At 37.8% G+C, this 11,323-nt stretch overlaps 1 long non-coding RNA gene across 2 annotated transcripts; it reads left to right on the top strand.

Moving 5' to 3' along the window:
- The first annotated feature begins 261 nt into the window (after nt 1-261).
- On the top strand, nt 262-10,278 carry LOC127839248 (uncharacterized). 2 transcript variants are annotated; one of them, XR_008030249.1, is made up of 4 exons: nt 262-459; nt 1,777-2,088; nt 2,772-2,886; nt 10,130-10,278. It is a non-coding gene; the product is annotated as an uncharacterized LOC127839248 (long non-coding RNA). The 2 variants fall into 2 exon arrangements; XR_008030248.1 differs by having other exon boundaries at nt 262-2,088.
- Nucleotides 10,279-11,323: the final 1,045 nt, after the last annotated feature.

Here is an 11,323-nt window from a genome sequence, read left to right as displayed (position 1 = left end):
AACGGGTGATGTGTATGAGAGTGCCACGCCCATGTGTTCCGGGTCCCTTGATGTTGATCTGTGTATGGTTGTGTATAGTATGTGGTATGTGATTGTTGTGCATTTGTCTGGAGCGGAAGAGGAGATGTCTGTCGGTTATTTACGGTCGTCGGTCAGTCGTGAAGGGCTGTATATCGTTGCAGTTCCCAGTTCGCAGAACACGCCGCCCCCGCACAAGCGCACCCACGCCGAGCGAGCCCGAGCCCCCCCCCCCCCCCCCCCCGCGCCCGCATACGGCCCCGGCCCTAGCACCCAACCGCTGAAGACCCTCGAGACAAGCACCCTCATCCACCCTCTCGCTGCGCGCGACAACAGATCAGTCAAGAACCAACCATGGAGCCCCCCAAAGCCCCACCCGGAGTCACCATCGTTCTTTCCCACCCACCTGCCAAACATCCAGACCATGTATCAAGCTGGGATGTATTTATTTTGTAGTTATGTTATATTTGCTATTATAATTGGATAGGTAAAGTAAATAAATGATCTCAAAATGCCGTTGTTATATCATATGATTTATTTATGTTTTATATTAATTTGTAAAACTCATAGTATTATAGTTTATGTCCTGTATTCTAGCTTTCATTTACCCAAGTGTGGTTATTGTGCTCTCCGCCCCATGAGAGGTGTTAGTGGGGGTTCGAGCAGGATACAGGAAACGCCCCGATTCCAGAGGCGCCCCTGGTTCTTTTAAGTGCCCGGTGTATAGCACCGATACACTGCACCCCCGTTTAACGTCTCTCGCGGAGGACATATTAGTACATAGTGTTAGTATCGGTACTTATATACATGTGTAGTTCTGCTGTCTTGTGTCATATCTTACGGTAACGTGGGCTCTCTCTGTTGCTATTTGGTATATAGTTTGAATGTTATTGCGAAGGGCAGGCTAGTTTTTGAAAGATCATGTATTTGATGATAGAAGAAAGGGACTATGTTTGTTTGATTGGGCCGATGACTAGTTCGTTGGGGGTAGAAAATTTCTTTGTAAATTCTTTCTTATTGCTGTGTTAAGTGTCTTGTGAGACTGTGGTGTTGTAAGGGCCAGACTAGTTTTGATAGGTCATTTATTTGATGAAAGAAGAGAGGGCTGAGTTTGAGATGATAGTAAATTTGGTATTAGGGAGAGCGCACACGTTAGTGTTTCTGGTTATAAAAGCAAAGACAGCATTCCTATGTGTTTTTGTAATATGCCAGGTTAGTATCGTGGTCTGGTCTGGGGCATATGATTCACTGAAAACTGCCCGCTTTATATACAGACAGCCCTCTTAAATGATCAGTCGCCAAATACGCAATCGCTCCGCCCACTAAGTTGTGTTTTCATAAAACGCTTATTCCATTACTCCGTAAGTCTTTGTTTGTCGGACCATGTGGCCGCAATAAACGAAATCTGATTGATTATTACGTGAGTTTGATTGACAGCTGGCGAGTGGTCAATTACTTTAAAAAGAGCATTGTTGTCTGGTTAAGCTTGTTAATAACCTTATGTAGTCTTTTATCACGCCAAACTGTGATACCATATGTCTTACTCATAAATCTGTGTCCAGACAATCAAAGCATGTCGGCATAATTAATTTTCATCAACTCACACTTTTACAAAACATAACTAACACAAAAGCATTCAATTATTCTTCTATATTTAAACCAAACTATCATACAATATGTCTGATTAAAAAATCTTTGAACAGAAAATGAAAGCATGCCGTCAAATTAAACGTCGTTTAACATTTCACGCTTGTTCAGATTTCAGGGGCGAATTGTCTTGGGGTGAGATTTCTTTGGGGCGAGTTGTCTGATTCCCATTCCGAATGGACTTTGAAAGAAACGAACGACAACTTTGTAAGAAAACCCGCCAATGGGGCTCGCGACCAATCGGATGGATGCTATGCCTGCTGGGATCGCCATGCTCTTTTTCGACGCGGACAGTGGACCCGACATGACCGACCTAACGGACTCGACTTGACGGACTCGACCTAATCAATTTTCTTTATTCTTAGACTTAAGTCTAAGAATTGTTTGGTGAATACGGGCCTAGCAGATTCTTTTGTGCACGAGGTAATATACTGTATTGCATTGTATTTGCCCCCAGGCCGTATTTATTGCTGTTTACCCATTGATATTGGTGGTGATAATCTTTAGTTTAAGTTTATTTATATGTTTAGTTTAAAATTATTCTGCAAATTACTGAATTTAAACTGAGAGATTGGTTCAGGGACATTGTATTTGTGGGTCATTCTTCCCCAACCTCTGAATGAAGTGGGTCACTTGAAGTTGGCCGGTACTGTTAACAAGTTGTATGAAAGCTGGTTAATGTTCTATGCAATATTTTTATTATTTTCTACACTGGATCTGGTTTACTTATATATTTGAAGGTTAAACAAAAATTGAGGCAAAAATTTACCGGCTGAGGGGAAAAAAATTCCAGTGGAAAAGACCATTTTTCGACGGGTCACAAAGGAGATAAAACCTGTCCTTGATTACATGATATAAAATAAACAGATTGCATTCTTATGTTTATCTTTTAAAGTATATTTTAATAAGCATAATTGTGAAAGTGGACAACCTGTTTTCGCTGTGGGCAAGTAGATGTTCATAGTGACTTGCCCCCAGTGCAAGTGGAAGAAAAGTTCTTAAGAAAATCCCTGGAGATTGCACTGTGGCTCATGCATTATTTAAGATTCCTCTTTGTATCAAAATCTACCAAGGAATGTGAAGGTTTTCCTTGTATGTATAAACAGATGCGGTCAAAAAGAAGAAAAGACGAAAGAACCAATCCAGACTTGGTGGCAGAGGAAAGTATAAAAAAGAATGCAGATCTTGGTGGATTTTGTGTGGATACAATTCCACCTAAAGGTATTTCTTGTTGACAGATAGCCTTGACCTTAAGTCATTTAAAGAAGTTTATTAATTTCAATTTCAGCTGGCACTATATGTATTTGCCTGTATATGTTTAAAGAAATAAAAAGGGCAAACAAACAATTAAACCTGGGATACAGCCTTAGCCTCTCAAAAGGGGAAAAATACCATGTGACCAGCACTTTTGGGGAGAAATTGCAATAAATCGTCATAAACTAAAGGTTAATTACATGTTATAACCATTATTTGCTCCATTTAAAAGCTGAATCTTTTATATGGCTTTCCCCTACCACAAGTGATTGGGGCTAAATGTATACTGGAATCACTGTGTCTGTCTGTCCCACATGGGTTTATGAATGGAATCAAACATTTCAAATGCTTAACTGTTCCCTAGAATTGTTCATGAAAAATGCCTTGTATTATTTTTAAACCGATTTTTTTCTCAACTTTCCCTCTGTGTCCTTTATAAAGGACTAAGTTGAATATTTCTTTGCAAAAATGTACAGGAAAATTTTAATGGAATATGGATTGTTGTAGCTTTCTTTAAAGACTTTATGATAATCATATTGAAGCAGTAACATTCAGCCATATGTATCCATACGGCTATAAACTAATACCAAGCTTCCCCTTCCAACACTAAAACTTGTTTTACATCTTAAATAGTTTAATCCAGAGAAAGCTATTGGAAAAAAGCTAAATTAATTTGAAATATTTCAAAATGAACTTAAGCACTGTAGCTTGGACATTTGTCAGGCCTTTTTCTGCCTATCTCACAGGTACGATAGTCGGACCCATTCCCAATGCCAAATATGGATGTTTTTTTCGCAATTATCTAAACAAAAATTCCCAATTTCCAACCGAAATAATGGAGCCGAAAAATGCGTTTCTCAGTAGATACTGTGTTTTAAATAATTTGGGCACCGTGTTTTAACATGCCAATGCGTAAAATGTCATAGTATCGAGCGTTCCATAATGCAATTTTGGGATCTTGAGACTTCAGACAAACAATGACGGACGCTTGTGTCTATGCATTTCTTAAGACACATTTACGGTCATTTTCGGTCAGAATTAGCTTTTAAATATTGAAGTGCTGGATTATTCAGAATTATCAGGTATGTATACAACAATTGATAACAATGTGTACGCATTAATTACTGTAAATTGTTTGAGAATCGTTATCAATGGCCTGAGGTAAATAAATGTGGACTAGTTTAACTTGCAACGTTACTGTGGTTCGGAAGAGTAAGTTAAGGTAAAAAAATACAGAAATCTGACGCAGTTTAAAAAAATGTCGCATAATTCTAAGTATTATTGAAGTAAAATACAAAAAAATGACCTGAAAGACACACAAAAACTGAATGTTTTGTGGGGAAATACTACCGCCAATCAGTCTACTCAACGGTTAACCAAGAATATGACTCATTTTCCACTGCCAGATTCAGAGTCACTACCCTTTGCAGCTTCTTAACATTTCAATACTATACATTTATGATGTTTAGCTATACTTTTGTGTTTCAAATAATGGTTGCCTTCAGACATTTGGCAACTTGAATTTTGAATAACAATATGTTGGATGCAGGTCGTTCGACTGAATGTTCATAAAAAATACTTAATGACATATCAAGCTATGTATATCATTTGAACTTCAAACGTAACAAAGACTGTGTTTTATTATCATACTCATACTTACGTTAGCAGTGGACAATGACTGTTGCTGCAGCTGCTTGTTGCATGGTAAAAAAAGAGTTTAATACTTAAATAGCATTTTTAGGCAATACCTATGTATGAAAACATTTCATAAAATAAGAAAAAAAAAGAAAAATAATTTCCCAAACAATGCTTTTGTCCATGAAAATTCTTCCCAATTCGGAAGAAACCGGGACTGGTAAAATCCCAATTTTTCCAGGTACTTTTTCCCAGAATAGACAGAAAAAGGCCTGTTTGTAAATTCTATAATATAACCCAATTGATCCAAGCTTAAGGTTGTAAGATTTTTACTCGGTGGTAGTTTTTTATTAGTTCGATGTTTTCGGAGAAAACCCCCGAGGTTTTGTCATAGCCAGCTCGTCGTGTTGTGTCATGCTAAAACCTTGACATTTTACTCTACAATGAAAGTGCTTCCACCTACAACTTTAAAACTTCATATGTAGATGCACCTTGATGAGTTCTACCAGGGCTTGACACTAACTTTTTTACGTACTGACCCAAAGGACCACCAGCTTTCAGAATTTACTGGTCCTCCAAGATTCAAGTGGTCCGACAATGTTATTTGACATAAAGTTCAGCTTACTTTCCGGACTATGCACAATGTATTGTGCATTTATAAAAAGAAAACTACTATCTTCTAAACTATCTCTTATCCTTTTCATATTTTCTCTGTACTTCAAGCTTCTCTTTATTAGTTTAAGGTTTTTAGGCAGAGGTTCAACCACCCTTGGAATGAAATTCCACATTGCGAAAACTTGAAAATCTTGAAAATACATACGCTTACTCTCCTGCGATATCAAAACATTATTCGGCGCACTCCATTGTAAATTTGCACGGTCAGGGTTCGACATAAACTTTTTTTTACAGCCAGACCATCGGACCAGCTCCTCTTAAAATGTACTAGCCCGAATCTGATGTCTACTAGACCATTAATGACATAGCAAATAAACAGAATTGTGTTGTGTAACTGTTTAATCAGGTTTCATCAGAAAATTAATAGTGAACACAAGAAAGTTATTTGATGCACAGAGTAAAAAATAATATAAAACTATTTAACAACATAAATTGTTTGTTATAATTTCACTGTTTATCACCAGTTAAACAAATGATGTCTGTACAGCAGGTGACATTTATTAAACGTTATCAAATTCTAGCCTCCTTGACCGCTGTGCTCCATGCTACCACAGCTCCAAGGCCCTCTTCCATCATAATCTGTGTCAGTTTTACCGTCTGATTCTTCTTTATTAACTTATTTGTCGGACGAAAATCTAACCTTGAACAAAGCCATTCTTTAAATTACATTCTCTCGTCTGCTACGCGGTCACCAAAATGTTTACATCGACGATAGCGATTTTGGATAGAAGTCGTAAAAACATGATGTAAAGTTCTATGACACTGTAGAAAATCATTAACTCTTTCAGTGCTGAAACGGAATTTTGAAGGTCTTTGCAAACAGTTTGGATCCAGATGAGACGCCACAGAATGTGGCGTCTCATCTGGATCCAAACTGTTTGCTATTCTGATAGTATTCTTTGAAAAAAATTGAAAATGCTAATTTTAAAAATTCAGCAGACAACATTTTAGCAGACTACAAATTTCCCAGCATGCAAAGGGTTAATATTCATGACAACCAATGGAAACAAGCTATTTCTGCGGGAAGCTCTCCTTCGCGTCTATAAATAGCGATGAATCATGTGAATGCTCCGCGTTTATTTATATACGCTAGTTTTGTTCTGATGTAAATAATGGATACAATTGTTATTTTACACATCAAGAGAAAAAGGTTTTCGGTTAGTTATAGTTATATGAATCAGTATAGATTTTGTATGTACGACCAGTCGGACAAGCTAGCCCACAGTTTTACTAGCCCGACCACCGATCTTACTAGACAATGTCTGTCGGACGTGCCTTAGTGTCGAACCCTGACGGTAAACAAAGTAAATTCTGATGGTACTAAGATCGATACAATGCTAATTATTGCTGCTTTTTCAAAATAATAAAACACCATTTTGTTCATTTCTCAATCCAAACGCTTCGAATTTTATGTTAATTTGTGTATTGATCATTGCGAAGTCTGGAGACATTTGCGGGAGACAATTGCGAAACGCAAATCAATTTTTTGATCCGACAACAGGGTTTTGTCATCCGGGCTTCTAGACAAAATTGAATTTCCAATATATTGCTATTTTTATGCCCCCCCTTCGAAGAAGAGGGGGTATATTGCTTTGCACATGTCGGTCAGTCTGTCGGTCCGTACACCAGGTGGTTTCCGGATGATAACTCAACGCTTGGGCCTAGGATCATGAAACTTCATAGGTACATTGATCATGACTCGCAGATGACCCCTATTGATTTTTAGGTCAAAGGTCAAGGTCATGGTGACCTGAAATAGTAAAATGGTTTCCGGATGATCACTCAAGAACGCTTAGGCCTAGGATCATGAAACTTTATAGGTAGATTGATCATGACTTGCAGATGACCCCTAATGATTTTCAGGTCAGTAGGTCAAGGTCACGGTGACCCAAAATAGTAAAATGGTTTCCGGATGATAACTCAAGAACGCTTATGGCTAGAATCATGAAACTTCATAGGTACATTGATCATGACTGGCAGATGACCCCTATTGATATTCAGGTCACTAGGTCAAAGGCCAAGGTCACAGTGTCAAAAACATATTCACACAATGCTAGGTTGGCGCTAAGGAAAAAAAACTTAGTCGCCAAACCTAGGGGGGTCCGGGGGCATGCCCCACCTGAAAATGTCCTGAGCAAAATTAAGACTATTTTTGTCTGAAATTAGCCCTTTTTTTGCTTGAAAAATTTTCTTCGCTGGTGAGCCACTTGCTGACATTTTGCAGGAGATTTTTTTGTTTACACAGACACCGGTGGCGTAGTGATAATGATACATTACCACCCAGGGATCATATTTTTTTCGGTTTTGTCGGTCCTAGACCGATTGGGGTCATGAAAGACTGATTGAAAATCCCTAACAGTCGGTCCGATTCTGTTTGCTATTAAAATTCCCATGTCATGAAATCGATTACACAGTGGACATGCTAACACACCCTAATGACATTCTTATCTCGATTATGTGTGATAAACCATTCACTGCAGTCTCTAAACCGGTCAGGACCGGTTTATTGCACGTTAGACCAAGAATCAAAAACTTGTGAACAGCGGATTAAAGACGCACCCGAAAAGACGCGTCTGAATGCACGCGCTGTAACTAAACCAAACATGCCGATACATTTTCCACCAGCGTAATAATCCGGTAATAAAATTATGAATGAAAGTCGCGGATCTGATCGACAGAACAGCCGAAAGTTATTTTTATGGGCGGAACTTCACATAAAATAGTGCACAAGAAAAATAAAATACATTGAATAAATCTTTAGTAAAACCGTGTTAGAATCGAAATAATTCTTGTACTTCGTTGTTGAATAACTCACGGCCGGAAAATTAGATTCGTGGTTTCAAATGCTTTGCTCTGGTGATTAAATCCCTGCGCATCTAAACTATCGGACGTGGGTTATTTGACAACAAATTATTTCTTAATTATTTGGTTTGTTGTTGTCAGTAGCCAACCTACGCACATACATTTGTTTGGTTCAGTGCATGTTTGTAAGATATTATTGTGTCGACAACAATTTAAAACATGGGTATAGACTTTCACAGATTAATAATATTGACAACGATGAAAAAAGTCTGATAAAACAGCACACGAAACAACAATGAAATACCAAATGATAAAACCATTTGAGAAAACTCGTTCCGTTTAAAAAAATGCCTATGGGAATTGTACTTGTACATGTATTTTACCACCTTATTTAATATATTTTAACGTAATTTGTCATGATTTCGGACACACATTTTCGGATACTTTTATATCCGGACCGATTGATGTTGCGGGAAAATATGATCCCTGTTACCACCGTAAAACAGTTTTCGGTACATGTGGTATTTAGGTTAGAAACCACAGCCCTCCCGTCTCGGTAGTAATTATACAACATTTAATGTAATCCAAACACTACTTTTTTTCATTTTTTTTTTGTTTTTGAAGAAATGCGTGAGAAATTACTTAGTCAGCATGAGACCGTCATTCCATGTCAAAAACCGTGGATTCACGGCGAAACCGTGAGACTTGACAGGTAGATGTTTCCGATTCTGCATTCAGGTCTGCGCTATTTTAGACGTCTTCGGATTGCGAACCTAACATTTGGTAATTTCCTTAGCTTATTCTGTCCGCTTTCTTTTCTAAAGAATTGTGTTAATTTATGTTGCTTTGACTTTCCATTTTCGTTCACAGCATCCATTTTTCCCAGAATCTGCAACTCGCTTTCGAAATCGGTCTTTCATGTCGCATAGCTACCGTAAAGGGAAGTTACTCATATCTACTTTTTTAGCCAATCAAAATCGTTGTTTCTTTTGAAATTAGTTTTAAGTGGCTATGTCAATGCCATAACTCTGCCCATCTGATTAAATGACAATTCCGTACTGGTCGATTCGATGACGTTGAATCGTAACATCTAGAGCATAGGCCATTACACGGCACGCTTCAGTGATTATCATGTAAATCTCCAAGTAACCCAAATACTCGAAAAGTCTGGTCGCAGTGTAAAGCATGACCACTTAAGACATTAGCCATGTGGATTATTGACCTAGGCCGTCGTCATTATCCCCTGGGGCCTTTCCGGTAAGGGTAATGATTGTGTAATCTTAGCGATGTTTTTGGCGTTTTATACGGTCTGAAAACAGGCATTTAGAGTGTGCATTTGTAAAGCATAGGGTCTTTTTTTCAATCGCCAATTTCATGAAAATCTTATTTTTAATCGCCAGCCAGGAATTGTAAACGCCAATGGCGATTTTGGCAATCGGTAACGCTAACGTAGACAATGGCTGTCACTATGGAGAGCCCATATGGGGGGGCATGCATGTTTTACAAACAGCCCTTGTTTATCCTGGTCTCGAGATTGCCCACAAAGTAATGATGAAATTATCGGTTTATTATGAACATATGAAGTTGTTTTATTGATAAAAACGGCTTTCCACCAGTATTTACGATAAGTTGGTCGGGATTTTTAACTGGTCCTACGGATCAACCAAATTCTAGTTTAGCTGAATATATTTCCTCCCTTTTTTTTACTGACCCCGGGTCAATGGACCACCGTTAGTGTGGAGCCCTGGTTCTACACTCCACACCCATTTGTGGGTCACTAGGTCAAAGGTCAAGGTCACTGTGACCTTAAAAAAATTATGACAAGCTTTCGCAGCTGAGCGTGGCACCCCTTATGTGGTGCTCTTGTTCACACTTGAGACAAAGTCAATTGTCTTTTACCATACATTAACCTGACCGATGTTTATATGTACTTCACTTAAATGTCATTATATATATAGCAGTTTCAAGGTCAGATGATAAATGATTGTCATACTTAAATTATGTAATTTTCCTTGAGTGTAAAATGCTCCCTCTGCTGTGCTCTTGTTCCATATGGCATATAGGTTGTTAGCATAATGTTTTATACAACTTTTACCAGGTAGAGGAGTTAGAACAGAAGTTCATAGAAACAAGGGCGACTTTCTCCTTACCTATCATGGAGAATTAATCACAGGAGAAGAAGGCAATAAAAGAGAACTAATGTCTGTCTCTGTCTTCAGATTCTTCTTTTCTTTCAAAGGGAAGCAGTGGTGGTAAGCAGATGACTTTTATGTTCTTCCATTTTTAAAAACAGCAGCTTTTGGTCTGATGATTTACATTAATAATGATAAAACATCTTTAGAAGATAAGGATGTATGAAAGCTATTAATTCCTTTTTCTGAAGCCTTGTATTTTAATTTAAATAGATACGTTTTTATTTGGGTAATTTCAATGATCATTGCATATAGTCCAGGGGCTCATTTTATCAAACATCGTATGTTTATCTTAAGATCGTCATACGTTTTAAGCGTAAGATCATCGTACGCTTCTTCGTACAACTGTTCTATCAGACCCATCGTACATTGACATCATAGTCGCAACAATTGTTTACCATCGTACATTTAGATATAAGCTTTAAAACATAGAACATGCTAAAAAAGAACATTAAATAAAAATACTTACCTCGCTCGCACATCCAGGGGTGTGATTGTTCCTCTTTTCAGCTGATTTCATCTTTTATGACAAAATTTCATAAACAAAATGTGACGGATTCTGCTGGATCTGTTTGGAAATGCAATACATTTTTAAACCCTGGCAGGGGTAGGGGCTATTTCCTGAAGGCTTTTAATGTTTTTTTTGATAATCACACCCCTGACAAGAGTACCTTGTTTATTCCAAGTAATTTTAGCAAATTTTATTTTGAGTGATTCAAAATTTGATTATAAGCAGAATCTTTGTAAGTTTTTCGTGCAACAAAGGGCGTTTAAATCAAAACAAAACTGACGCCAAATTACCCGAATACTACTATAAAGATACGCTTGTCCTCCAAAAATAGAATTACGAATCCACATGTCCAATAATTTTGAACACACCGACCTTCAGTTAATCCGAAAACACACATTTGTCCGAAATTGGTCTCACTTATTATAATTCACTGTCTTCATCTTTTTCGCATCAGACTCCAATTTTACTTTGAGCAGAATTAAAAATGTACACATACTGGCAATGAAATATAAACTGTTCTGTTCACAATAAAATATTTCTTTCTCGATTTATTCCATGTTAAACTTTGGCATGGGCGCTGCTAAAACTC

Source organism: Dreissena polymorpha, chromosome 7, assembly GCF_020536995.1.
Source record: "Dreissena polymorpha isolate Duluth1 chromosome 7, UMN_Dpol_1.0, whole genome shotgun sequence".
Classification (NCBI taxonomy): domain Eukaryota; kingdom Metazoa; phylum Mollusca; class Bivalvia; order Myida; family Dreissenidae; genus Dreissena; species Dreissena polymorpha.
The sequence above is the reverse complement of the archived record's forward strand: the minus strand, read 5'-3'. Positions and strand labels throughout refer to the sequence as shown.